General features: G+C 39.7%; 1 protein-coding gene across 6 annotated transcripts in view; it reads right to left on the bottom strand.

The window, feature by feature from the left end:
- WDFY2 (WD repeat and FYVE domain containing 2) overlaps positions 1-25,340 on the bottom strand; it is a 314,795-nt gene that overhangs the window by 213,052 nt on the left and 76,403 nt on the right. The window contains exon 3 of one of the 6 annotated variants that reach the window (XM_063619258.1): positions 7,239-7,505. The exons of the other annotated variants lie outside the window; for them this stretch is intronic. The gene's annotated coding sequence lies outside the window, so the exon portion shown is untranslated. The remainder of the gene's footprint in view (positions 1-7,238; positions 7,506-25,340) is intronic. 6 annotated transcript variants of the gene reach the window in all.

The raw sequence follows: 25,340 nt of genomic DNA, 5'->3' as shown, positions 1-25,340 counted from the left end.
CTCATCACAGGGGCTTCACCCTCATAATTTCATTTAAACCTAATTACCTTTCAAAGCCTCATTTCCAAATACCATCACATTGAGGATTAGGGTTTCAACATATACATTTTGGAAGAATACAAACATTTGGTCCATTGCATAGCACCCAGCCCAGAGCCCCCTTCAGGCTGGAGACCCTCATACTCTCTGTTGCAGAGAGTGTTGGCTGCTGACAGGTTACAACTGAGGCCTCCCAAAGACTTGCCTTCAGTGAGGGAAGTGGCCTCTCCCAAGGTCTCCTATCCACAAGGGTGAGGAGGTGGCTGCAACAGGGGTGGGAGATGCAAAGATCCAGTCCTCTTGACTCAGTTCCAGACAACCTAAATGAGCTATCCCACCTCCTGAGCGCCCCTCCCCAAGAGGTCACCTCAGGCCAAACTCTGCCGCTGTCCTACTTCCTCATGCCCTCACTAGTGTTTTCTCAATAGACTCCTGCACACGACTCTCTGTCTCAGAATCTACTTCTTGGGAAACCCAACCTAAGACACTAGAAGACCTCATTAACAGCATATTCAAGTAATCAATAATCAAATGATACAGATTTCTCTACATTTTGTGTAGGTTATGCCACAGTGTAAAAAAAGCAAACATGGTGGATAATGCTCAAAATATAGAATACATGATCAGACACTCCCAGGGCTTGCTGTATGCACTTCGCATATATCACACATACATTCGTGGAAGAGAAATATCTTAGGTCTGTTTGGTACCATATGATTTTGGCTGTCACAGGAAGTAGTCTCTTTGCTCATTATAACTGATCTCTGAATTCATTACCATAAGAGACTACCAAGTTTTGATCCCATTATGCTAGAATTTATTTTTGTTTCTTAAAGATGTATAACAACAGGGAGCCCAGCTTCAGGCAGGGTATAGTTGGAAAAAATGAAGAGTAAATAAAATGAGTTTGCCACTTCAGCAGAGCTCCTTAAGAATTCCTCAGTATGGATTCTGTGGCTGCATCTAAAATATAGGCTTTTGATTTTGAATTGATTTATTATACACATAACAATTCCTAGATCATGGATCATTTCTACTAATTTGTTTCCATCATCAAAACTTATTCAGGCTTCACTTTTTGAGATTCTTTACAACAACTTAAAAAAAGATAACATTAGAACATTAACAGTATGTTTAGTAGCAAGTTATTGATGAAATAAGTTATGATGTATCCATACTATAAAATATCACTCATCTTTTTTTTTTTTTTTTTCTGAGGCAGGGCCTTGCTCTATCACCCAGGCTGGAGTGCAGTGGTGTAAACACAGCTCACTGCAGTCTCCACTTTCATGCATCTGTTAAATAATATTTTAATGGTGTGCTTATTGACATGGACTATATTTATTATATATTGGTAAGTTAAATTATAAAATGAAAAATATAATTTAAAAATTTATAAATTCTAAAAACATTATTTTTGCAAAAGTATAGAAGTAAATAAATCACCATGATATGTGGCTAATGATTTATTTTAATTTATCTTATTTACGTCTTTCTACAATTATGTAATAAAAATTAGTTAGATTTTTAAATAGTGCTGTGGAGGTAGGAATTTGCAAAGAATATTCAGACTTTTCCCTTATGCTGCTTGGGTAGCTGTAGCTCAGCGTTTGGCAAAGTCCAACATAGCCTAACTTACATTCAGAGATTCAGTTACAAAGAGGATCGATCTTCAGGATTCTCTTATTTTTTGATGGTTATTTCTCCATTATTTCCTTTTCAGTCTTTGAATTTTGTCGTTCCTGTTGAAAGTTTTTTTTTTTTTTTTTTTGAGACAGGCTGTCATTCTGTTGCTCAGGCTGGAGTTGCAGTGGCACCATCATGGCTCACTGCAGCCTCTACCTCCCCATGTTCAGGCGATTCTCCCACCGCAGCCTCCTGAATAGCTGGGACTACAGGTGTGTGCCACCACTCCTGGCTAATTTTATTTTTGTATTTTTGTAAAGACAAGGTTTCATTATGTGGCCCAGGCTGGCCTTGAACTCCTGAGCTCAAGCGATCTGTCTGCCTTGGCCTCTCAAAGTGCTGGGATTACAGACATGAACCTCTGCACCCTGCCAAAAGTCATTTTTACTACATAATTATAGAAAGATGTAAATAAGATAAATGAAAAAGAAAAATTATTAATAATTCATACGCCACATATTATGGTGATTTGTTTTCATACTTTTGCCAAAATAATGCATATAGAATTTATAATTTTTTAACTATATTTCCCATGTTATAATTTAACTTACCAATACATAATAAATATAGTCCATGCCACAAGCACACCATTAAAATATTATTTAATAGATGCATTAAAGTGGAGACTTGACCAGGCACGGTGGCTCACACTTAAAACCCCAGCACTTTGGGAGGCCAAGGCGGGCAAATCAAGAGGTCAGGAGTTCAAGAACAGCCTGACCAACATGGTGAAACCCCATCTCTACTAAAAATACAAAAAGTAGCTGGGTGTAGTGGCAGGCGGCTGTAATCACAGCTACTCAGGAGGCTAAGGCAGGAGAATCACTTGAACCCAGGAGGCAGAGGTTACAGTGAGCCAAAATCATGCCACTGCACTCCAGCCTGGGCGATAGTGCAAGACTCTGCAATGTCATGGATATTGATTTTTCTTTCACAAAGAATCAATACTGTGAAAATGGCCATACTGCCCAAAGTGATTTACAGATTCAATGCTATCCCCATCAAACTACCATTGACTTTCTTCACAGAATTGGGAAAAACTACTTTAAATTTCATATGGAACCAAAAAAGAGCCCAGATAGTCAAGACAATCCTAAGCAAAAAGAACAAAGCTGGAGGCATCACACTACCTGACTTCAAACTATACTACAAGGCTACAGTAAACAAAACAGCATGGTACTGGTACCAAAACAGAGATATAGACCAATGGAACAGAATGGAGGCCTCAGAAATAACACCACACATCCACAACCATCTGATCTTTGACAAACCTGACAAAAACAGGCAATGGGGAAAGGATTCTCCTATTTAATAAATGATGTTGAGAAAACTGGCTAGCCATATGCAGAAAGCTGAAACTGGATCCCTTCCTTATACCTTACACAAAAATTAACACACGATGGATTAAAGACTTGAGCGTGAGACCTAACTCCACAAAAACCCTAGAAGAAAACCTAGGCAATACCATTCAGGAAATAGGCATGGACAAAGACTTCATGACTAAAACACCAAAAGAAATGGCAACCAAAGTCACAATTGACAAATGGGATCTAATTAAACTAAAGAGCTTCTGCACAGCAAAAAAACTATCATCAGAGTGAACACGCAACCTACGGAATGGGAGAAAGTTTTTGCAATCTATCCATCTGACAAAGGGCTAATATCCAGAATCTACAAAGAACTCAAACAAATTTACAAGAAAAAAACAACTCCATCAAAAAGTGGGCAAAGGATATGAACAGACACTTCTCAAAAGAAAACATTTATGCAGCCAACAGATATATAAAAAAATGGTCATCATCACTGGTATTCAGAGACATGCAAATCAAAACCACAATGAGATACCGTCTCACACCAGCTAGAATGGCGATCATTAAAAAGTCAGGAAACAACAGATGCTGGAGTGGATGTGGAGAAATAGGAACGCTTCTACACTGCTGGTGGGAGTGTAAATTAGTTCAACCATTGTGGAAGACAGTGTGGTGATTCCTCAAGGATCTAGAACCAGAAATACCATTTGACCCAGTGATCCCATTACTGGGTATATACCCAAATGATTATAAATCATTCTACTATAAAGACACATGCACACGTATGTTTATTGTGGCACTGTTCACAATAGCAAAGACTTGGAACCAACCCAAATGTCCATCAATGATAGACTGGTTAAAGAAATCGTGGCACATATACACCGTGGAATACTATGCAGCCATAAAAAACGATGAGTTCATGTCCTTTGCAGGGACATGGATGAAGCTGGAAATCATCATTCTCGGCAAACTAATACAAGAACAGAAAACCAAACACTGCATGTTCTCACTTATAAGTGGGAGTTGAACAATGAGAACACATGGACACAGGGTGGGGAACATCACACACTGGGGCCTGTCGGGTGGTGGGGAGTTGGGGGACAGATAGCATTAGGAGAAATACCTAATGTAGATGACGGGTTGATGGGTGCAGCAAACTACCATGACACATACATACCTATGTAACAAACCTGCACGTTCTGCACAGGTACCCTAGAACTTAAAATATATTAAAAAATTAGAAAGAAAAGAAAAAAAAGAAAAAGGTGGAGACCACAGTGAGCCATGTTTGCACCACTGCACTCCAGCCTGGGTGACAGAGCAAGACACTGTCTCAAAAAAAAAAAAAAAAAAGCATGATATTTTATAGTATGGATACATCATAACTTATTTTGTCAATAACTTGCTTTTAAACATATTGTATGTTTTAATGTTAGCTTTTTTTATTTATATAAACAGTGTATCAGTGGACATCCCTGTGAATAAATCTGTGTACACTTAGCTGGTTATTTCCGTAGAACAAATTCTTAGATGTAGGATTTATAGATCCAAGAGTATGTACATATTTAAGATTTTTAAAAACACTCATTGCTAAATTGTTTTCATTTATATTCCCACCAGCAGTAGTTGAGAACACCCTTTCCCCACACCCTTGTTACCCTGAATATGTAATTATTTTTCATCTTTGCTAATGAAATAGATGAAAAGCAAGATCTTGGTTTTGGGTGCATTTCTTTGATTTCTAATAAGCCTGAATTTTTTAATAAAATGCTTATTGGCTATGCATATTGCTTTTTTTGTGAACTGCCTATTCATGTCCTCTGAACATAAAATATTGAATTCTAATATTTCTCTTATTGAGTTTTAAGAGCTCTGTCGACATATTTATCACATATGTAAAATTACATATGATCTAATGAGTTTTTCTCCAATTTTTCTTAATTTTAAATTTCATTTTCATGGCACAAAGAGTTTTAAAGTAGTCAAATGTATAACATTTTTTATTTATAATTCTACCTATGTTGCATTGCTTAAAAAAAAACATTCTGTACCCAAGATCTAAGATGAATGATCTAAGAGGAAATTATACTTTCTCTCAGTAATTTATGGATTCATTTTTTAAAATTTGTATTTAAACATTTAACCTACTAAACTTTTGATTATAGCTCTGAGATGGGACTCTAATTTTATTTTTTCCCATTATTTGGCAATTCCAACATTTACAAAATAATTCATTCCTTTATCTCCTCAAGTGAAATGGTGTCTTTAATATATAAAAATTCTTCAATATATTAAAACCAGTTCTGGACTTTTTATTCTAATTCTTGTTTTGTCTGTGAGTTCTATATCTGTATAATAGTTTTAATTAAAGTAATTATAATGCATTTTGATATCTGATAAGATTTATCTCTTCTTTATATTTTTTAAAATTATATTTTATGTTTAACTATACTCTTCTTTGTCAAAATGTCCATTATTCTTACATATTTATCTTTCCATATTTTTTAAATAGAAATTTTGGCACATTTCCTCTTTTCCTCCACCTCCCAGATTTTTGGGGGGATTTTCTCTGAGACACCATTTAATTTATATTTGAATTTAGGAAGAACTTACTTTTTACAATATTAAAACATCCAGAAACAGAGTTTATCCTTCCATTTATTTATGTCTTTATGACTCTTGGTCAGGATTTGTAGATTCTTTGCACAGGCCTACCACATTTCATGTTCAGTTCATTCTTTTATTTATTTTTTTGAGATAAAATCTTACTCTGTCCCCCAAGCTGGAGTGCAGAGGCGTAATCATAACTCACTGCAGCCTCAAACGTCTGGGTTCAAGTGATCCTCCCACCTCAGCCTCCCAGCTAATTAAAAATTTTTTTTGTTTGAAGATGAGGTTTTGTTATATTGACCAGGCTGGCCTTGAACTCCTGGGCTGAAGTGATCCTCCTGCCTCAGCCTCCCAAAGTGTTGGGATTCCAGAATAAGCCACTGTGCTCAGCCTATCATTCTATTTTTTTAAAAAAACAAGTTCTTATTCATAAATGATATGGTGCTTTTGATCCTGCATAAGGAGAAAATTAATTTCTTTCAATCTGAAGTAGTTTTATTTTGAAAGTAAATCAACTAGTGAACTTGAGTAGCTAGTTTACAAATATCGTGCAAATTTCAAAAAGTCAAAATATTAATAGTATAAACAATGAAATAAAATCTCCATTCACCCTTCTCCCTGGCCACCACGTTCTTCTCCCTGTAAGCAACTGCTATATTCTGTTAGAGCAGAGTTTTAAAAACAAACAAATTTTAAAAGTATATACCTATATAATACACACACACACACACAGGGAGATAGATATACAAAATAGATGCAATATATACAAAAATATATCTATGTGAACAAAACAGTGTGCTAAGTATTTTTAAGGAATCAAATGGAAGGCTAAGACCTGAGAAGGAGTCTGGGAGTCTGTTCAAAAACAGAGAGAGAAGCAGATGAAAAAACTCTGGTACTTTTCCAATATTGTCAGTTACCAGTTTATTTAAACTCCAAATGCATTTTCTCACCAAGTTACAGCAAAAGATAAATCTAGAATCCATGCCACATTAACTGCACAAAATATAAATGTCCACCACCTAAGCTTTCCCCTGCGTCAGATGGCAAATAAGATAGGAACCACACATTCCTGGGAGGCAACAGATCAAGAGCGCAAAATGACAAATCAAATTTCTGTACCAAAATGTACTAAGCTTCTTCAATTAGTTGGGAGAAGCTTAAATAAATCAAAACCACGGCACAAAAATAACTTAAAAGCCGTTCCCCAGATAAATTTGTATTATGCTGTAAACAACTCAGAACAGCCGCTCAGAATGATGGTGAGTAAAGCTGGCAAGCTAGCTGGCTGGTGCAAGCCGGCAGCTTTCGTAGTCACTATAGTTCAGCCCAGAGGTCGGGGGAAATGGAGGGACTGATGAAGCTCTGGGCAGTGGAGGCAGATGGGAGAGGAATAGTAGGTGATTGAGGGGGAGAGGGGGTTGTAGGGAAGAGGGAGGTGCTGATTCAAGCAAACCAAACTCACAAAAGGCTGATTTATAAACAGAAATGCCATTTGTTCATTAACCCCGCACAGGGGGATTAGAGGCGTATTTTATTCACTCTGCAGAAAAACCTAATGTGCTATCCCATTCTGCAATAGAGTATACTTACTCTGCATGATCGGGGTACTCCTGGTCAATAAATGCAGCTCTCTATTCCCTGGGCAATGCTGGGAAGACCCAGATATATGTTATCCTGTGGTCTCGACTCTTTTCGTCTTTTCATTCCAGTCCCTTCTGTTAACATATCGTTCCTCCAGATACAGACCACGATAACATCATGTGGACCAGACTCATTTTTCAGCGTACTCTCCAGTCCAAGTTTCCTGAAGTCTTCCCTCTCTCCTCAGTCTCTTGGTGGGGACCTTACTGTAGATGGCTGGGAGGTAAGAGTAATATAATGTGACAGTCAACTGCACAGGTTCTGAGCTCCACAGGCTTTGTTCCAATCTTTGCCTGGCCCTGTGCCAGCTAGGTAACCTCAAGTAGTTCTTTAACTTTTCTCTTCCTTGTCTGTGAAAATTGGAATGATAAATAGTACCAACCTCAGCAAGTCACTGTGAAGATTAAAGGAGCTAATTCATTGCTGAACACCTAGCACTGTGCCTAGTGTATGTAGAACACTCAAAAGTTATTGGCCATTAGTGTTATGGCTACTGCTATGTACTTCTGTTGATTTGCAGTTGTCTCTGCTCAGGAAGAATAAACTATTTTTAACCTTTTGCCCAAATTAGGGAAAAGAAAATGAAACGTCAAATGAGAGACCAGTTTGACCTGATGGTGAAAAATCTGAAACTTATTCCATGTTTTAAAGAAATGCAACTGTATTGCTTCCAAATGTGAATATATTGCACCCCAAATACGTGGAGAATAAGAAAATAAATAAATTTGTTTAAAGGTAGAGTAAGTTAAAAAAAAAAAAAGGAGAGAGAACTTAATGTAAAAATACAATTTACAATAAGCAAGTGTTTCTGGAGCACCTAGTATCTACCTGCTTCCATTCTTGCCTTTCTGAAATCTATTTGCAACACAGTAGCCAAAATAATCTTCTAGAGGATTAAGTTCGATCATGTCACTTCTCTGTTCAGAATCTTCCCACCGCATTCAAAGTAAAAACCAACGTCTTGATAATGCTCTACAAAGCTTATATAACCTGCTCATCCCCCTCCTCGGCACCTTCTATGACTTTATCTCTTAACTCCCTCCCCGTTACTCATTCTGCACACTGGACTCTGCTGTCACTTAACTTGCCAGGCATTCCTGCCTTAGGACCTTGGTACTTATGGTCTCCTCTGCCTGGAATCCTCCTCTCCTTCAAAGTCACATCTCCTGCATGGCTTACTCAAATACCACCTTCCCTGACCACCCTACTTCAAAGCTGTAACTTCCTCCCCACCCCCATCACTCAGTAGTTTTCTTCCCACCTCTATTTTCTCTATAGCATTTCACCATCTAACTTACTGTATATTTATTGATATATTTTATTTATAATCTCTCTCACCTCACCCTCCCTGTAATAAAAGCTCCACATGACAAGGGTTTTGGTACTGTGTCCACTGCTACATCCCTGGTCCCTAGCATAGTGGCAGAGTGAGAGCATTATTTGTGGAATGGATGAATTCACGAATGATGCTAGGTGCTTTTACCTCTCAGTTACATCTTTTGGTAAAGGTTTGGTTTTCATAATATGCCACTAAATGGCAGCTGTTATTATAACTATGGATTTTTACAGATGCCAAGGCGAGCAGATCACCTGAGGTCACGAGTTGGAGACCAGTCTAGCCAATATGATGAAACCCCATCTCTACTAAAAATACAAAAAATTAGCTGGGCATGGTGGTGGGTGCCTGTATTCCCAGCTATTTGGGAGGCTGAGGCAGGAGAATCGCTTGAAACTGAGAGGCAGAGGTTCAGTGCAGTGAGCCAAGATTGTGCCACTGCACTCCAGCCTGGGTGGCAAGAGCGAAACTCTGTCTCAAAAAAAAGAAAAAAAAAAGGATTAAAAGCATCTTTAATTTCTTGAAGCTGGATTTTGAAAATCACTGTTTAACATGTGGATGTCTTTTAAAGGCATTGGACATAAGATTGACATTCAGAGGAGGAAGTTGTTTTGAACTTTTTACTCAATATAAATGACATATGTTGCTTCTGAATTAAAATAAATTAAGAATTTTCATATACATTTAATTTAACTTTTTCTATGTTAGCACTAATTCTCCAACCCTTAACAATGATTCTGAAGTGTATTTAAATGGTGTACAACGGCAGATGTGGGGGCCTGGATGTCCTGCTTCTGCATTGTTGGAGATGAGGCCCGCCTACTGAATTTCTGGTTTCTATTACAGCTGATGACATGAAAGAAATGCTTGTAAGAACAAATGTTAGGTTCCAGGCTGTATCCTAATTTAATAGTGTAGTTGAAAAAGGAAAGTTGATGATTCATTCTAAAACCCCTGGGGAAGGAGGGGTGATTGTAAACAATTTGGAAAGGGGCAAGGGAGTCTAATATGAAACCATCGCAGCAATCTTAAACAACAACCAAAAAAATCTTGTCTAAACTTGATTGAATGCTGATTTTTTTTTTTTTTCCAGAATGATATTAGCTGGGGAAAGACTGTTAACTTCAAAACTTTTTTCTCTCTGATCAGATTTGGGGAGCGGGAGGTTGTAACCATATTAAGTTTTGATAATTTCAGATAATATGAAACGTTGGGATGAAACATTACCCTGAGGTTTTCATAATCGTGGATTTTCCTCAAAGCAGTACACGTGATTGTAGTTTTTTGTTTTTTTTTTTTTTTTTTTTTTTGAGACAGAATCTCGCTGTGTCGCCCAGGCTGGAGTTCAGTGGCATGATCTTAGCTCACTGCAAACTCTGCCTCACCGTTTCAAGCAATTCTCTGCCTCAGCCTCTCAAGTAGCTGGGATTACAGGTGTCCACCCCCACACCTGGCTAATTTTTGTATTTTTAGTAGAGATGGGGTTTCACCATCTTGCCCAAGCTGGTCTTGAACTCCTGACCTCGTGATCCACCGGCTTTGGCCTCCCAGACTACAGGCGTGAGCCACCACAACCAGCTGATAGTAATTTTTTAAGGGGCCACAACACTAGGAAAATTTTTACGGAGGAAGGAAGAGACATTTTTAAAAAATGGAAAAAGAAAAAAAAAGAAAAGGACCTAAAATCTAAGGCACATCAGCCGTCTACATCTGTGGGGCAGACAGCTGCCATGGGCAAGGCCCCAAGACCCCTTCCACTGCTTGCTTGTTGATGCCTGAAACTTTGAAAATCAGGAATTTGTTTTCTTGGATTAAGATTTTATCTATTAAAACACTGATAGCCCTGCCTACGATCACAAGTTCAACTTTCTGGGCCATTTTTACCCTCATGGTTATGGCCTCACTGGCTCCAGGTCTAACAGGCTCGGGAGAAAGCACGAGGCCCCTGGCTGGGTGGAGATGAGGCTGTATGTGTGATGGGAGAGGGAGCTGCAGACACCCGTGGGTGGTGAGTATACCAAAGATCATCAGAGTGGGAGGTAAAGCAGAAAGAAAAGCTGAAACCCTTTTCCTGGGGAGGGACCATTTTTACACATTCTTACTAAAGTCTTCCTTCCCTGCTTACTGAAGGTTGATATGGTAACGTGATCCTAAGAAAGCCCACACACCTGACTCTCAGGTAACCCTAAACCATAGCCTGGATTATCATAGCAGTAAATCCCCCAGCATTAACCAAAACCACTCACTTAACTTTGATTAACATCTATTGTTTCTCCATAACAACCAGAGACAATGTCTTTATCGTTTTAAAAGGTATTCTGTAAAATACTTCTAATGTGGAGGAATTAATCTTTCTCCCCCACAGTTCTATAAAGGAGTAAAATCAGTGCTGCTGTGTAAAAATGACTCCAGCCTGGCTGTTGTCTGTTAGGCTTTTTGGACTAGTGTTACTAGCTCCATGGTTACCTCATTGAGATAACATGACATTTTATTTTAATTTCTCACTATTTAACTTAGTTATGTTCTTTTATGTAACTTCCACAACAATTTAGTACCCAGGAAGAGGGAAAAAGGGATTTAATAAAATTTGTCTTATTATGCCATTTTTAAATGACAATTTCAGTACAGTACACATCTTTGCTTGTTAGAGCAATGGCATGGCTGTTCGAAAAGAGTCCTCTTGGCTTGTAAAGATTACCAGGTTTTTTCATCATCATTAATTTAACTACCCCATATTTAGCACAGATTATGTAGCAGACACCTAAGTGCTAGGTACTAAGGCTACAAAGCTGAGGTCTGCCATCCTGGCCTTAAGTTGCTTAGCTTAGTCAGAGCAAGGAGACAGACAAATGACTGTCTGCTAAGAACATGACAGGAATCTGTGGGAGACTGTGGAAGCCTCCTAACCGATGCTGGGGCATCAGAAAGCTTTTCTGTGGGGATATCATGTTAAAGTTGAGAGTTTTAAGGATGTGAAAAATGGTAAGAATTAACCAGAAGGGCCAAGCACAGTGGCTCAAGTCTGTAATCCCAGAACTTTGGGAGGCTGAAACAAGCAGATCACTTGAGGTCAGGAGTTTGAGAGCAGCCAACCCGGTGAAACCGCATCTCTACTAAAAATACAAAAATAGCTGGGTGTGGTGGTGGGCACCTGTAATCCCAGCTACTCAGGAGGCTGAGGAGGGAGAATTGCTTGAACCCGGGAAGCAGAGGTTGCAATGAGCTGAGATCGTGCCATTGCACTCCAGCCTGAATGACAGAGCGAGACTCCATCTCAAAAAAAAAAAAGAAAAAAAAAAAGAATTAACCAGATGAAAAAACGGTGGAGAAATATTCCAGGCAGAGGGAACAGCATATGCAAAGAAACAAAGGAGAGAACATATTTTCCCGTTTGTCTTTGCCTCTGTAGGACAGGGACCAAGATTCTTTCTCATCACTGTAAAAACAAAAACACAACAATGATAACAAAGAAAAGCCCCACTTTATCCTAGCAAGAATGACCTGGTGCTGGTGGCGGTAGCTGACAATACGCCTCTTTCAGAGGAAGTTTAAGTTCTCTTAAGCTACCTACCAAGAAGGAGAGGGCTGATGCAAGCACTGAGATGGCTTTAACACATCTACATCAGAAAAAGCAAGAGGATAAAACCAGACACAAAGGATGTGAAGCCTTAAGTAGTGGAGTCATGTATCATAATTAGTGATATCGTAGCTCATATATGTGTATTTCATTTCCTAACTGGTCACAATTTTTTTCATATTATCTTTGTTAAATTGTTATAAAAGAGTCCCTCCTTTCTTTTAAAATTCACCACTTAAGAATACTGATACAGTATTATTTGATTCTGAAATATCTGATTCCAGATGGATTTAACCAACCATCTATGAGACCATTGGCCATATTCCAAATGGAAATGAGATATTGAGTGGTTTTACCTCTGCACCTACGAACCTTTCAGAGAAAAGAAAGGAGCTGAAAGCTGTGGAATTAAACTCAGAATATGATGACTTACAGTAGTACCTTGTTTTGTAAAAGGGATATTTGGATTTTTGTGGGAAAATCTATTTTGTATTGCCAGACACACTAGTAACTGAATCCAAGTTACTGAATTTTTTGGCCTTTGTTTTTTTTTTTTTTTAATAGATGGGGGTTTCACTATGTTGCCCAGGCTGGTCTTGAACTCCTGGCTTCAAGTGATCCTCCCACCTTGGTCTCCCAAAGCATTGAGATTACAGGCATGAGCTGCCATGCCCGGCCATTAAGTCATTGAATTTTGATTACACATTCTTTTCCATTGATAATAGTTATGATTTTTAGAAGAGCAATCAAGATCGAGTGCTTGTTGTGACACATCATAGACTTTTAGAGATGTAAGTTACTTTGGGGATCTAGTCCAACCTTTAGTTCTAAATGAAGCTGAGAGAGGTAACTTAACATGGTGGCCAGAGCAAGACAAAACCTGGGCCTCCAAATTCTATTATATAAGTATTTAAGGCTACTGTGGCTGGGTCCCTCCCAGAAACCAGACCCTGACAGAGATTTGCTTGCAAGAAACACAATGGGGAGTGCCCTTGGGGTAAATACCTATAGGGGAGTGAAGGACTTAGGGTTGGGCGGAGGAAGGAGTTGAGCTGGTCAAGTGATCCCCCATGTGCTCAGAGCTAGAATGACCCCTCTGAGTTACTCTGCCTTAAGGCAAGGGCCTGGGGCCTCTATGCCCTGTCCCTAACCGACCAGTCATTGATATAGGCTGCTTTCATGGGGGCAGCATGACCTTGGGCAAGGTGGCAATCTTTCACTGAGGGCAATTCTGGGAGAAGGACTTCACTGAAGGTACTTAGTCACCATCACTCCCAGTAGCTGGAGAAGTGAGCACCAAAGTCCTTCAGAAGGCTCCACAGCTTCTGCTATAATGCCAAAGAAGAGCTTGGTAATGATGTCTTCATACATGATTTCTCCCACTAGTTAACAAGACCCTCATCAACAGATCCCCATTTTATGCTGGGCTCAAAAGAAGTATAAAATGTATCATATTGCTAAGATGCTATTAGGAACTCAATAATATTTTTGACAGATAAAATAAATTAATTGAAACATTAACTGTGGTTTGAAGACAGTAACTTTTTTTTTTCTTTTTTTTGAGATGGAGTCACTCTGTTGCCCAGGCTGAAGTGCAGTGGCGTGGTCTCAGCTCACTGCAACCTCTGAGCCCGGGTTCAAGTGATTCTCGTGCCTTATTCTCATGCCTCAGCCTCCTGAGTAGCCAGGACTACAGGCATGTGCCACCATGCCCAGCTATTTTTTTTGTATTTTTAGTAGAGACAGTGTTTCGCCATGTTGGCCAGGCTGGTCTCGAACTCCTGACCTCTGGTGATCCACCCGTGGTCGGCCTCCCAAAGTGCTGGGATTACAGGCGTGGGCCACCGTGCTCAGCCTGAAAATGGTAATTTTTATAAAGACATTTCCTCTCTTACTTTTATAAAGACATTTCCCCTCTTAATTAAAGCTATAATTTGAATTAGAAATGTAATTTATCATGTTACATTAAAATCTGAATATTAGAAAGCCTCTTTGCTTTTTGATTGGCTTTTAACCCACACCATTGTGTGTGTGGGGTGAGGGAGATTAGAAACCAACATATTATTTTAAGATGAAAGAACGTGAGGGTAAGCCCAAAGATACAACTTTCGTGAAAGGCTTCCCTGTTGTCCTAATTAATTGCACAGAATCCTACGAGGGAAAACCCCTGCTAACTTCTAAGTTAGCCTGATATCCTTTTTTTCATTTGTATCACCAAGGGGTACAAGCTGAATAAATCAATATCCCTGGAACATACATTTAAAAATGCTAAACTTTTTATCTCCCTAACAGTTTCTTGTTTCATTAAGAAATTGGATTAAAGAAAAATCTTCACATTTAAAGCAGGATGAAGACTGGAAGTCTGAAGGATACAACACTAAAATATAAGAGGTGGTATGTCACATGAAAAACGTGGGTTTGTATTGAATAGCTCAGGTGTTTTCATTCCATCTGGAAGATCATTTGTGCCAAAGGAATATTTAGTGTACTTATATGCTACTGTCTGTGTGCACAAAATAATTTTGGTCTAAGGAAAAGACATCCCCGTTTTAACCAGTGCTCCAAACAAGAAGCAACCTTCAAGAATAACAGTAACAACAGAAGAACTAAAACATCACAAATTGCATTGAGAACTGTAATGAATGGCTTTTTGTGTCACTAAAGCAGCCCCTTGGCAGGCCCAGCTGCAGCTGTTAACATTTCAGGAGCATTCGAATTGGGCAGATGTGCTAAAGTGCAGCCATGCGCCCTTTCCAGGGTGCAGGACATCATGTTTCAGTCATGGGCCTAAAGGAGTGGCCTCAGGAAACCTCACCCAGGAAGTGGCTGCAGCTGTCTCAGGGTTAGTGGTGTAAAGCAAGAGGCTGTCTCTTGTGTTCCCTGACTTCTCAAAATGCCAAATAATCAACTAGTTGAAGCTTCAGCTGAGCTTTACCTTTTAAGAATATCATGTACAATAAAGTAATATTGATTTGGATATAGACATTCAGAGCTCAAAATAATTTTCATGGAAGTTTATAATTTTTTGCTTTTGTCAATAGTTTGCTAAATAATTTATGATGCAAAGAAAAGGTGGTGACTTCCTGTGGGTCAGAGAGGGCATGGTGACCTACAGGGACCTTTGCTGGGATTCCAGAACCAGTGTGTGCTATAGCAATGAGAAATAGGGCAAATATCCTCACCTCATCTCCCTAAACTACCATACTTCATTCATGTAATGAAGTCACAGTCCACATTTTCCAGCTTCCCTTTTCTTTGAATGAGACAGTGTATCAACTGAGCTGCCTTCACTCTAGTCCCCAATATCTTTCCTTTATCAGGAGTGTGTCAACATGAAAACAGAACTATTCATGATTTGTTTTCCTGTAGACAAAGTCACCAAGTGATTATTTTGTCTACAAGTTATTATGGTATTATGTAGATGAATAAGTGCATATCTAGGCCAACAAAACAAAACAAAAAAGCCCTTTAAAAACTTTTAGAAAAGAATTCTGCAACAGAACTGTTTACTTGGGTTTGTCTACTCCAGAAATGTAGACCTGGACTCAAATAGATATTGCTCACCTTAGCCAAGTGTATATAATAATAATACAGGCTTGGCACAGTGGCTCATATCTATAATCCCAGCACTTTGGGAGGCTGAGGGAGGTGGATTGCTTGAGCCCAGGAGTTTGAGATCAGCCTAGGCAACATGGTGAAACCCTGTCTCTACAAAAGATACAAAAATTAGCTGGGCGTGGCAGCATGCATCTCTAATCCCAGCTACTTGGGAGGCTGATGTGGGAGGATCGCTTGAACGTGGGAGGCAGAGGTTGCAGTGAGCCAAGACGGCACCACTGCACTCCAGACTGGGTGACAGAGAGAGACTCTGTCTCAAAAATTAAAATAACAATAATAATAAATAACACCAGAAGAGTTTATTTACTTGGAAGTTTATAAAAACCACAAAACATTTGCTGACAATGAAGTTACTCTCTAAAATTAGAACTGTATTTCATAGAAATATGCAATTTTCTTTGCATTATTCTTCCCCCAAACAAATTTAAAGGTTTCTGATATTCTCCATATCTTTCTAGTGAGATCTCTCAGAACAGTTTTGAAAGAACTGAAAACCTTCTAGCAGGGTTTTTTTTTTTTTTGAGACGGAGTCTCGCTCTGTCGCCCAGGCTGGAGTGCAGTGGCGCAATCTCGGCTCACTGCAAGCTCCGCCTCCCGGGTTCACGCCATTCTCCTGCCTCAGCCTCTCCGACTAGCTGGGACTACAGGCGCCCGCCACCACGCCCGGCTAATTTTTTTTGTATTTTTAGTAGAGACGGGGTTTCACCGTGGTCTCGATCTCCTGACCTCGTGATCCGCCCGCCTCGGCCTCCCAAAGTGCTGGGATTACAAGCGTGAGCCACCGCGCCCGGCCTCTAGCAGGGTTTTTTAGTTGGTGAGGGAAGAGGAATTTCAATCAGTAACATCTTAAACAGCTCTCAAATTGTCCTTGGACCAGACCACAGGACTCCACAGTAAGTTCCCTTCTCTGCATACCACAGTCTCAGGAATCTTTCTGATCTTCACTTCCATTGTAATCTAATTCTTGTGCCCTTGCAATTTGATACCTCAGACTGCACCTTCCTCCCCAAGTTCACTACTGCCTGAGGCAGAGACTGTGTTTCCCTTTTTCTGGTATCCCACTGCTAAAGGCCATGCTCCCACACCCAGTTCTGAGTCTCTGTACCCTAACTCAAGTCAACTGGATTCTCCACTTGCAACAAAGGCATTCTCTGAACTTGAGAGTTAATGCCCAGCATTTTGTGTGATCTTTGGTAGTGGAAAGTGATGATTCACACATCTCATGGTCCTCTGGTCTGGAAAGTTCTTAACCACCGTCTATAGCATTGAACCCTGGCAAATTCTGAGAAATGGGTTTTCAAGAACCCACTTTAAGAGTGTATCTACCACATCCTATCTATCCAAAAGAATTCTGTGTGTGCTGGACAAAGCATCACAAGTTTGGGAGTAGAAGCTGCTCTCTCCCTATTCAATGTCAATTAGAATTTTTCCAGTGCATCCCAAGAGGCACCAGATATTGAAGGCAGGACTTTCTACTCTTTTTGCCGTTATAATTATTACAGTTGACTTCTTCTAGAGGGAGGGGAGTATGTCTTTTATTTAAATTTATTTTTTAAATTATACTTTAAGTTCTAGGGTACATGTGCACAATGTGCGTGTTTGTTACATAGGTATACATGTGCCATGGTGGTTTGCTGCACCCATCAACTCATCATTTACATTAGGTATTTCTCTTAATGCTGTCCCTCCCCCAGTGCCCCCCCGACCGACAGGCCCTGCTGTGTGATGTTACCCACCCTGTGTCCATGTGTTCTCATTGTTCAACTCCCACCTATGAGTGAGAACATGTGGTGTTTGGTTTTCTGTCCTTGTGATAGTTTGCTTAGAATGATGGTTTCCAGCTTCATCCATGTCCCTGCAAAGGACACGAACTCATCCTTTTTATGGCTGCATAGTATTCCATGATATATATGTGCCACATTTTCTTTATCAACTCTATCACTGATGGGCATTTGGGTTGGTTCCAAGTCTTTGCTATCGTGAATAGTGCTGCAATAAATATACATGTGCATGTGTCTTTATAGTAGCATGATTTATAATCATTTGGGTATATACCCAGTAATGGGATTGCTGGGTCAAATGGTATTTCTGGTTCTAGATCCTTGAGGAATCGCCACACCATCTTCCACAATGGTTGAACAAATTTACACTCCCACCAGCAGTGTAAAAGCATTCCTATTTCTTCACATCCTCTCAGCATGTGTTGTTTCCTGACTTTTTAATGATCACCATTCTAACTGGCATGAGATGGTATCTCATTGTGGTTTTGATTTGCATTTCTCTGAAGACCAGTGATAATGACCATTTTTTTCATATGTCTGTTGGCTGCATAAATGTCTTCTTTTGAGAAGTGTCTGTTCATATCCTTTGCCTACTTTTTGATGGGCTTGTTTGTTTTTTTTCTTGTAAATTTGTTTGAGTTCTTTGTAGATTCTGGATATTAGCCCTTTGTCAGATGGGTAGATTGCAAAGATTTTCTCCCATTCTGTAGGTTGCCTGTTCACTCTGATGATAGTTTCTTTTGCTGTGCAGAAGCTCTTTAGTTTAATTAGATCCCATTTGTCAATTTTGACTTTTGTTGCCATTGCTTTTGGTGTTTTAGTCATGAAGTCTTTGCCCATGCCTATGTCCTGAATGGTATTGCCTAGGTTTTCTTCTAGGGTTTTTATGGTATTAGGTCTTATGTTTAAGTCTTTAATCCTTCTTGCATTAATTTTTGTATAAGGTGTAAGGAAGGGGTCCAGTTTCAGCTTTCTACATATGGCTAGCCAGTTTTCCCAGCACCATTTATTAAATAGGGAATCCTTTCCCCATTGCCTGTTTTTGTCAGGTTTGTCAAAGATCAGATGGTTGCAGATGTGTAGTGTTATTTCTGAGGCCTCTGTTCTGTTCCATTGGTCTATATCTCTGTTTTGGTACCAGTACCATGCTGTTTTGGTTACTGTAGCCTTGTAGTATAGTTTGAACTCAGGTAGTGTGATGCCTCCAGCTTTGTTCTTTTTGCTTAGGATTGTCTTGACTATCTGGGCTCTTTTTTGGTTCCATATGAACTTTAAAGTAGTTTTTTCCAATTCTGTGAAGAAAGTCAGTGGTAGCTTGTTGGGGATAGCATTAAATCTATAAATTACCTTGGGCAATATGATCATTTTCACGATACTGATTCTTCCTATCCATGAGCATGGAATGTTTTTCCATTTGTTTGTGTCCTCTTTTATTTCAGTTGAGCAGTGGTTTGTAGTTCTCCTTGAAGAGGTCTTTCACATCCCTTGTAAGTTGTATTCCTAGGTATTTTATTCTCTTTATAGTTGTAAGTTGTATTCCTAGGTATTTTATTCTCTTTATAGTAATTGGGAATGGGAGTTCACTCATGATTTGCCTCTCTGTTTGTCTATTATTGGTGTATAGGAATGCTTGTGATTTTTGCACTTTGATTTTGTATCCTGAGACTTTGCTGAAGTTGCTTATCAGCTTAAGGAGATTTTGGGCTAAGACGATGGGGTTTTCTAGATATACAATCATGTCATCTGCACACAGAGACAACTTGACTTCCTATTTTCCTAACTGAATACCCTTTATTTCTTTCTCTTGCCTGATTGCCCTAGCCAGAACTTCCAACACTATGTTGAATAGGAGTGCTGAGAGAGGGCATCCTTGTCTTGTGCCAGTTTTCAAAAGGAATGCTTCCAGTTTTTGCCCATTCACTATGATATTGACTGTGGGTTTGTCATAAATAGCTCTTATTATTTTCAGATATGTTCCATCGATACCTAGTTTACTCAGAGTTTTTAGCATGAAGGGGTGTTGAATATTGTTGAAGGACTTTTCTGCATTTATTGAGATAATCATGTGGTTTTTGTCATTGGTTCTGTTTGTGTGATGGACTACATTTATTGATTTGCATATGTTGAACCAACCTTGCATCCCAGGGATGAAGCTGACTTGACCGTGGTGTATAAGCTTTTGATATGCCGCTAGATGTGGTTTGCCAGTATTTTATTGAGGATTTTCGCATCCATGTTCATCAGGGATATTGGCCTAAAATTCTCTTTTTTTTGTTGTGTCTCTACCAGGCTTTGGTATCAGGATGATGCTGGCCTCATAAAATGAGTTAGGGAGGATTCCCTCTTTTTCTGTTGTTTGAAATAGTTTCAGAAGGAATGGTACCAGCTCCTCTTTGTACCTCTGGTAGAATTTGGCTGTGAATCCACCTGGTCCTGGAGTTTTTTTGGTTGGTAGCCCATTAATTATTGCCTCAATTTCAGAACCTGTTATTGGTCTATACAGAGATTCAACTTCTTCCTGGTTTAGTCTTGGGAGAGTGTATGTGTCCAGGAATTTATCCATTTCTTCTAGATTTTCTAGTATATTTGCATAGAAGTGTTGATGGTATTCTCTGATGGTAGTTTGTATTTCTGTGGGATCGGTGGTGATATCCCCTTTATCATTTTTTGTTGCATCTATTTGATTCTTCTCTCTTTTCTTCTGTATTAGTCTTGCTAGCGGTCTATCAATTTTGTTGATCCTTTCAAAAAAACCAGCTCCTGGATTCACTGATTTTTTGAAGGGTTTTTTGTGCCTCTATCTCCTTCAGTTTTGCTCTGATCTTAGTTATTTTTTGCCTTCTGCTAGCTTTTGAATTTGTTTGTTCTTGCTTCTCTAGTTCTTTTAATTGTGATGTTAGGGTGTTGATTTTAGATCTTTCCTGCTTTCTCTTGTGGCATTTAGTGCTACAAATTTCCCACTACACACTGCTTTAAATGTGTCCCAGGGATTCTGGTACGTTGTGTCTTTGTTCTCATTGGTTTCAAAGAACATCTTTATTTCTGCCTTCATTTCATTATTTACTCAGTAGTCATTCAGGAGCAGGTTGTTCAGTTTCCATGTAGTTGAGCAGTTCTGAGTGAGTTTCTTAATCCTGAGTTCTAATTTGCTTGCACAGTGGTCTGAAAGACCGTTTGTTGTGATTTCTGTTCTTTTACATTTGCTGAGGAGTGCTTTACTTCCAATTATGTCATCAATTTTAGAATAAGTGTGATGTGCTGCTGAGAAGAATGTATATTCTGTTGATTTGGGGTGGAGAGTTTTGTAGATGTCTATTAGGTCTGCTTAGTGCAGAGCTGAGTTCAATTCCTGCATATCCTTGTTAACCTTCTGTCACGTTGATTTGTCTAATGTTGACAGTGGGGTGTTAAAGTCTTCCATTATTATTGTGTGGGAGTCTAAGTCTCTTTGTAGGTCTCTAAGGACTTGCTTTATGAATCTGGGTGCTCCTGTATTGAGTGCATATATATGTAGGATAGTTAGCTCTTCTTGTTGAATTGATCCCTTTACCATTATGTAATGGCCTTCTTTGTCTCTTTTGATCTTTATTGGTTTAAAGTCTGTTTTATCAGAGACTAGGATTGCAACCCCTGCTTTTTTTTGCTTTCCATTTGCTTGGTAGATCTTCTTTCATCCCTTTATTTTGAGCCTATGTGCATCTTTGCACATGAGATGGGTCTCCTGAACACAGCACACTGATGGGTCTTGACTCTATCCAATTTGCCAGTCTGTGTCTTTTAAATGGGGCATTTTAGCTCATTTACATTTAAGGTTAATATTGTTATGTTTGAATTTGATCCTGTCATTATGGTGTTAGCTGGTTATTTTGCCCATTAATTGATGCAGTTTCTTCATAGCATCGATGGTCTTTACAATTTGGCATGTTTTTGCAGTGGCTGGTACCGGTTGTTCCTTTCCGTGTTTAGTGCTTCTTCCAGGAGCTCTTGTAAGGCAGGCCTCTCTCAGCATTTGCTTGTCTGTAAAGGATTTTATTTCTCCTTCACTTATAAAGCTTAGTTTGGCTGGATATGAGATTCTGGGTTGAAAATTCTTTTCTTTAAGAATGTTAAATATTGGCCCCCACTCTCTCCTGGCTGTAGGGTCTGCCGAGAGATCCGCTGTTAGTCTGATGGGCTTCCCTTTGTGGGTAACTCGACGTTTCTGTCTGGCTGCCCTTAACATTTTTTCCTTCATTTCAACCTTGGTGAATCTGACAATTATGTGTCTTTGGGTTGCTCTTCTCGAGGAGTATCTTTGTAGTGTTCTCTGTATTTCCTGAATTTGAATGCTTGCCTGCCTTGCTAGGTTGGGGAAGTTCTCCTGGATAATATCATGAAGAGTGTTTTCTACCTTGGTTCCATTCTCCTCGTCACTTTCGGGTACACCAATCAAATGTATATTTGGTCTTTTCAGTAGGCCCATATTTCTTGGATGCTTTGTTCATTTCTTTTCACTGTTTTTTCTCTAAACTTCTCTTCTCGCTTCATTTCATTAATTTGATCTTCAATCACTGATACTCTTTCTTCCACTTGATCGAATCAGCTTTTGAAGCTCGTGCATGTGTCATGAAGTTCTCGTGCCATGGTTTTCAGCTCCATCAGGTCATTTAAGGTCTTCTCTACACCCTTTATTCTAGTTAACCATTCGTCTAACCCTTTTTCAAGGTTTTTAGCTTCCTTGCAATGGGTTAAAACATGCTCCTTTAGCTCAGAGAAGTTTGTTATTACCGACCTTCTGAAGCCTACTTCTGTCAACTCATCAAACTCATTCTCCATCCAGTTTAATTCCCTTGCTGGCGAGGAGCTGCGATCTTCTGGAGGAGAAGAGGCGCTCTGTTTTCTGGAATTTTCAGCTTTTCTGCTCTGGTTTCTTCCCATCTTTGTGGTTTTATCTACCTTTGGTCTTTGATGTTGGTGACCTACAGATGGGCTTTTGGTGCAGATGACCTTTTTGTTGATGTTGATGCTACTCCTTTCTGTTTGTTAGTTTTCCTTCTAACAGTCCGAACCCCTCAGCTGCAGGTCTGTTTGAGTTTGCTGGAGGTCCACTCCAGACCCTGTTTGCCTGGGTATCACCAGTGGAGGCTGCAGAATAGCAAATATTGCTGCCTGATCCTTCCTCTGGAAGCTTCATCCCAGAGGGGCACCCACCTGTTTGAGGTGTCTGTAGGCCCCTACTGGGTGGTGTTTCCCAGTCAGGGTACTTGGGGGTCAGAGACGTGCTTGAGGAGGCAGTCTCTCTGTTCTTGGAGCTCGAACGCCATGCTGAGAGAACCACTGCACTCTTCAGAGCTGTCAGACAGGGACATTTAAGTCTGCAGAAGCTGTCTGCTGCTTTTTATTCTACTATGCCCTGCCCCCAGAGGTGGAATATATAGAGGCGGTAGGCCCTGCTGAGCTGCAGTGGGCTCTGCCCAGTTCGTGCTTTCCTGCCTCTTTGTTTACACTGTGAGCTACTCAAGCCTCAGCAATGGTGGATGATGAGGGAGGGGAGTATGTCTTAACCACAAAGGCAACTGTTTGCAGATCTCACATGATGCTAATTTATCCTGACTCAGCCCACCCTAATTGTCCTTATACCTGACTTATAATTCAAGTATTTTGTTTTTCTACTGGTTTTAGGGATATTGTTAAAATTTCTTCAAGCCCACATTTACCCATTCACTAACCCTATCCACAAAATATTGACAAACTGAGTATTTGAAGAGTATTTGCCTTGCTTTACTTTTATCTGGTACACCTGCCTCCCTATCCCCAAATTCACATACAACAATTCCATATGCCACCTAGTCCATCAAAACAATGCCTTCTACAACTGCCACTTCCCTACATTCTCAGCTCTCAGCTGTGGATGAATTAGTACAAAAAAAATGCTTCATTATTCTACACCATTGCTCACACTGTCTATTCTGTCCTCTGTTGAAGACCCTTTGCTTTATGCCCAGTTCTTGCTTCTCCCAACTCCCTTGAACTTGAACATTGTGATAGTCAGTGTTATGTGTCAACTTGACTTGGCTAAGGGATGCCCAGGTAGCTGGTAAAACCTTATTTCTGGATGTGTCTGCGAGGGCATTTCTGGAAGAGATTAGCATTTGAATCAGCAGCTGAACAAAGAAGATCCATCCTCCCCAATAGGGGCAGGCATCATCCAACTGGTTGAGGGTCTGAATAAAACAAAAAAGTAGAGGCAGGGCAAATTTTCTTCCTTTTTTAGCTGAGACATCCATCTTTTCCTGCCTTAGACATTGGTGCTACTGGTTCTTGGGACTTCAGCCTCAGACTGAGGCTTACATCATCAGCTTTCCCTGGTTCTCAGGCCTTTGAACTGACGTTGAATCACTATACCAGCTTTCTTGGTTCTCCAGCTTGCAGATGGAAGACTGTGGGACTTGGCCTTCATAATCACATGAGCCAATTCCTATAATCAATCTCTGCTGTTGTTTGAATATTTGTCCCCTCCAAATCTCATGCTGAAATGTGATACCCAGTGTTGGAGTGGGGCTTGGTGGGAGGTGATTAGATTATAAGGGTGGATCCCTCATGAAAGATTTAGCACCAGCCCCTTGGTGATGAGTAAGTACTTGCTCTGATTCATGTAAGATCTGGTTGTTTAAAAATGTATGACAACTCTTTCCTCTGTATCTTGCTTCGGCTCACAACATGTGACATGCCGGCTCCCTCTTTACCTTCTGCCATGATTGGAAACTTCCTGGGGCTTCACCAGAAGCAGATGTTGGAGCCTGCAGAGCCATGAACAAATTAAATCTATTTTCTTTGCAAATTATCCAGCCTCAGGTATTTCTTTGTAGCAATTCAAGAACAGCCTGATACAATCTCTTTGTCTCTCTCTATATGAATATATATGCAGTCGCTGTGCCACATAATACATTTCAGTTAACAAACAGCATATTCAACAATGGTCCCATAAGATTATAATACTGCATTTTCACTGTAACTTTTCTATGTTTAGATACACAATTACTTACTATTGTGCTACAAATGTGTATGGTATTCAGTACAGTAACAGGTTTGTAGCCTAGCAGCAATAGGTTATACCAGACAGCTTGGGTGTGTAGTAGGCTATACCATCCAGGTTTCCATAGGTACACTCTGTGATGTTCACACAATGACAAAAGTGCCTAACGAAGCATCTTAGAATGTATCCCCATCATTAAGAAATGTAGTATTCTATAGGTATATACTATTGGCTCTACTTTTCTAAAGAGCCCTGACTATTACAGCCATCAAACTGTTTCTTGCTTCCCACATCCAACCTCACCCAGGACTTCATTCTTTCAGGCTTACCCTGTGCCTCATGGCTACAGGGGGAAACATCTACATTTTATGCTCTGACTAGACTAAACTATTTCTTCCCTCTGCATAGGCTATTTCCTCTGCCTGGAATGACCTTCTTTGTCTTTGCTTTCCTGGAGAATGCTTATTTCTCCCAAAAAAAAAAAAAAAAAAGGGAAATTTTGCATATGCAAAGTTTCCCTCATCATTGCCCCCTTCCTCAACCCAAATTAACCACTGCTCATGGTGAGCTATTATGATACCTTGACATTACTTCTTTGATTGTCATACTACAGTAGTTCCCCTTATCCACAGTTTTGCTTTCAGTGATTTTGTTATAAGTGGTCAACTGTGGTTGGAAAATATATGGGAAATTCTAGAAATAAACAATTTATTAATGTAAGTCT

Source organism: Symphalangus syndactylus, chromosome 15 (assembly GCF_028878055.3).
Source record: "Symphalangus syndactylus isolate Jambi chromosome 15, NHGRI_mSymSyn1-v2.1_pri, whole genome shotgun sequence".
In the NCBI taxonomy this organism is placed as follows: domain Eukaryota; kingdom Metazoa; phylum Chordata; class Mammalia; order Primates; family Hylobatidae; genus Symphalangus; species Symphalangus syndactylus.
The sequence above is the reverse complement of the archived record's forward strand: the minus strand, read 5'-3'. Positions and strand labels throughout refer to the sequence as shown.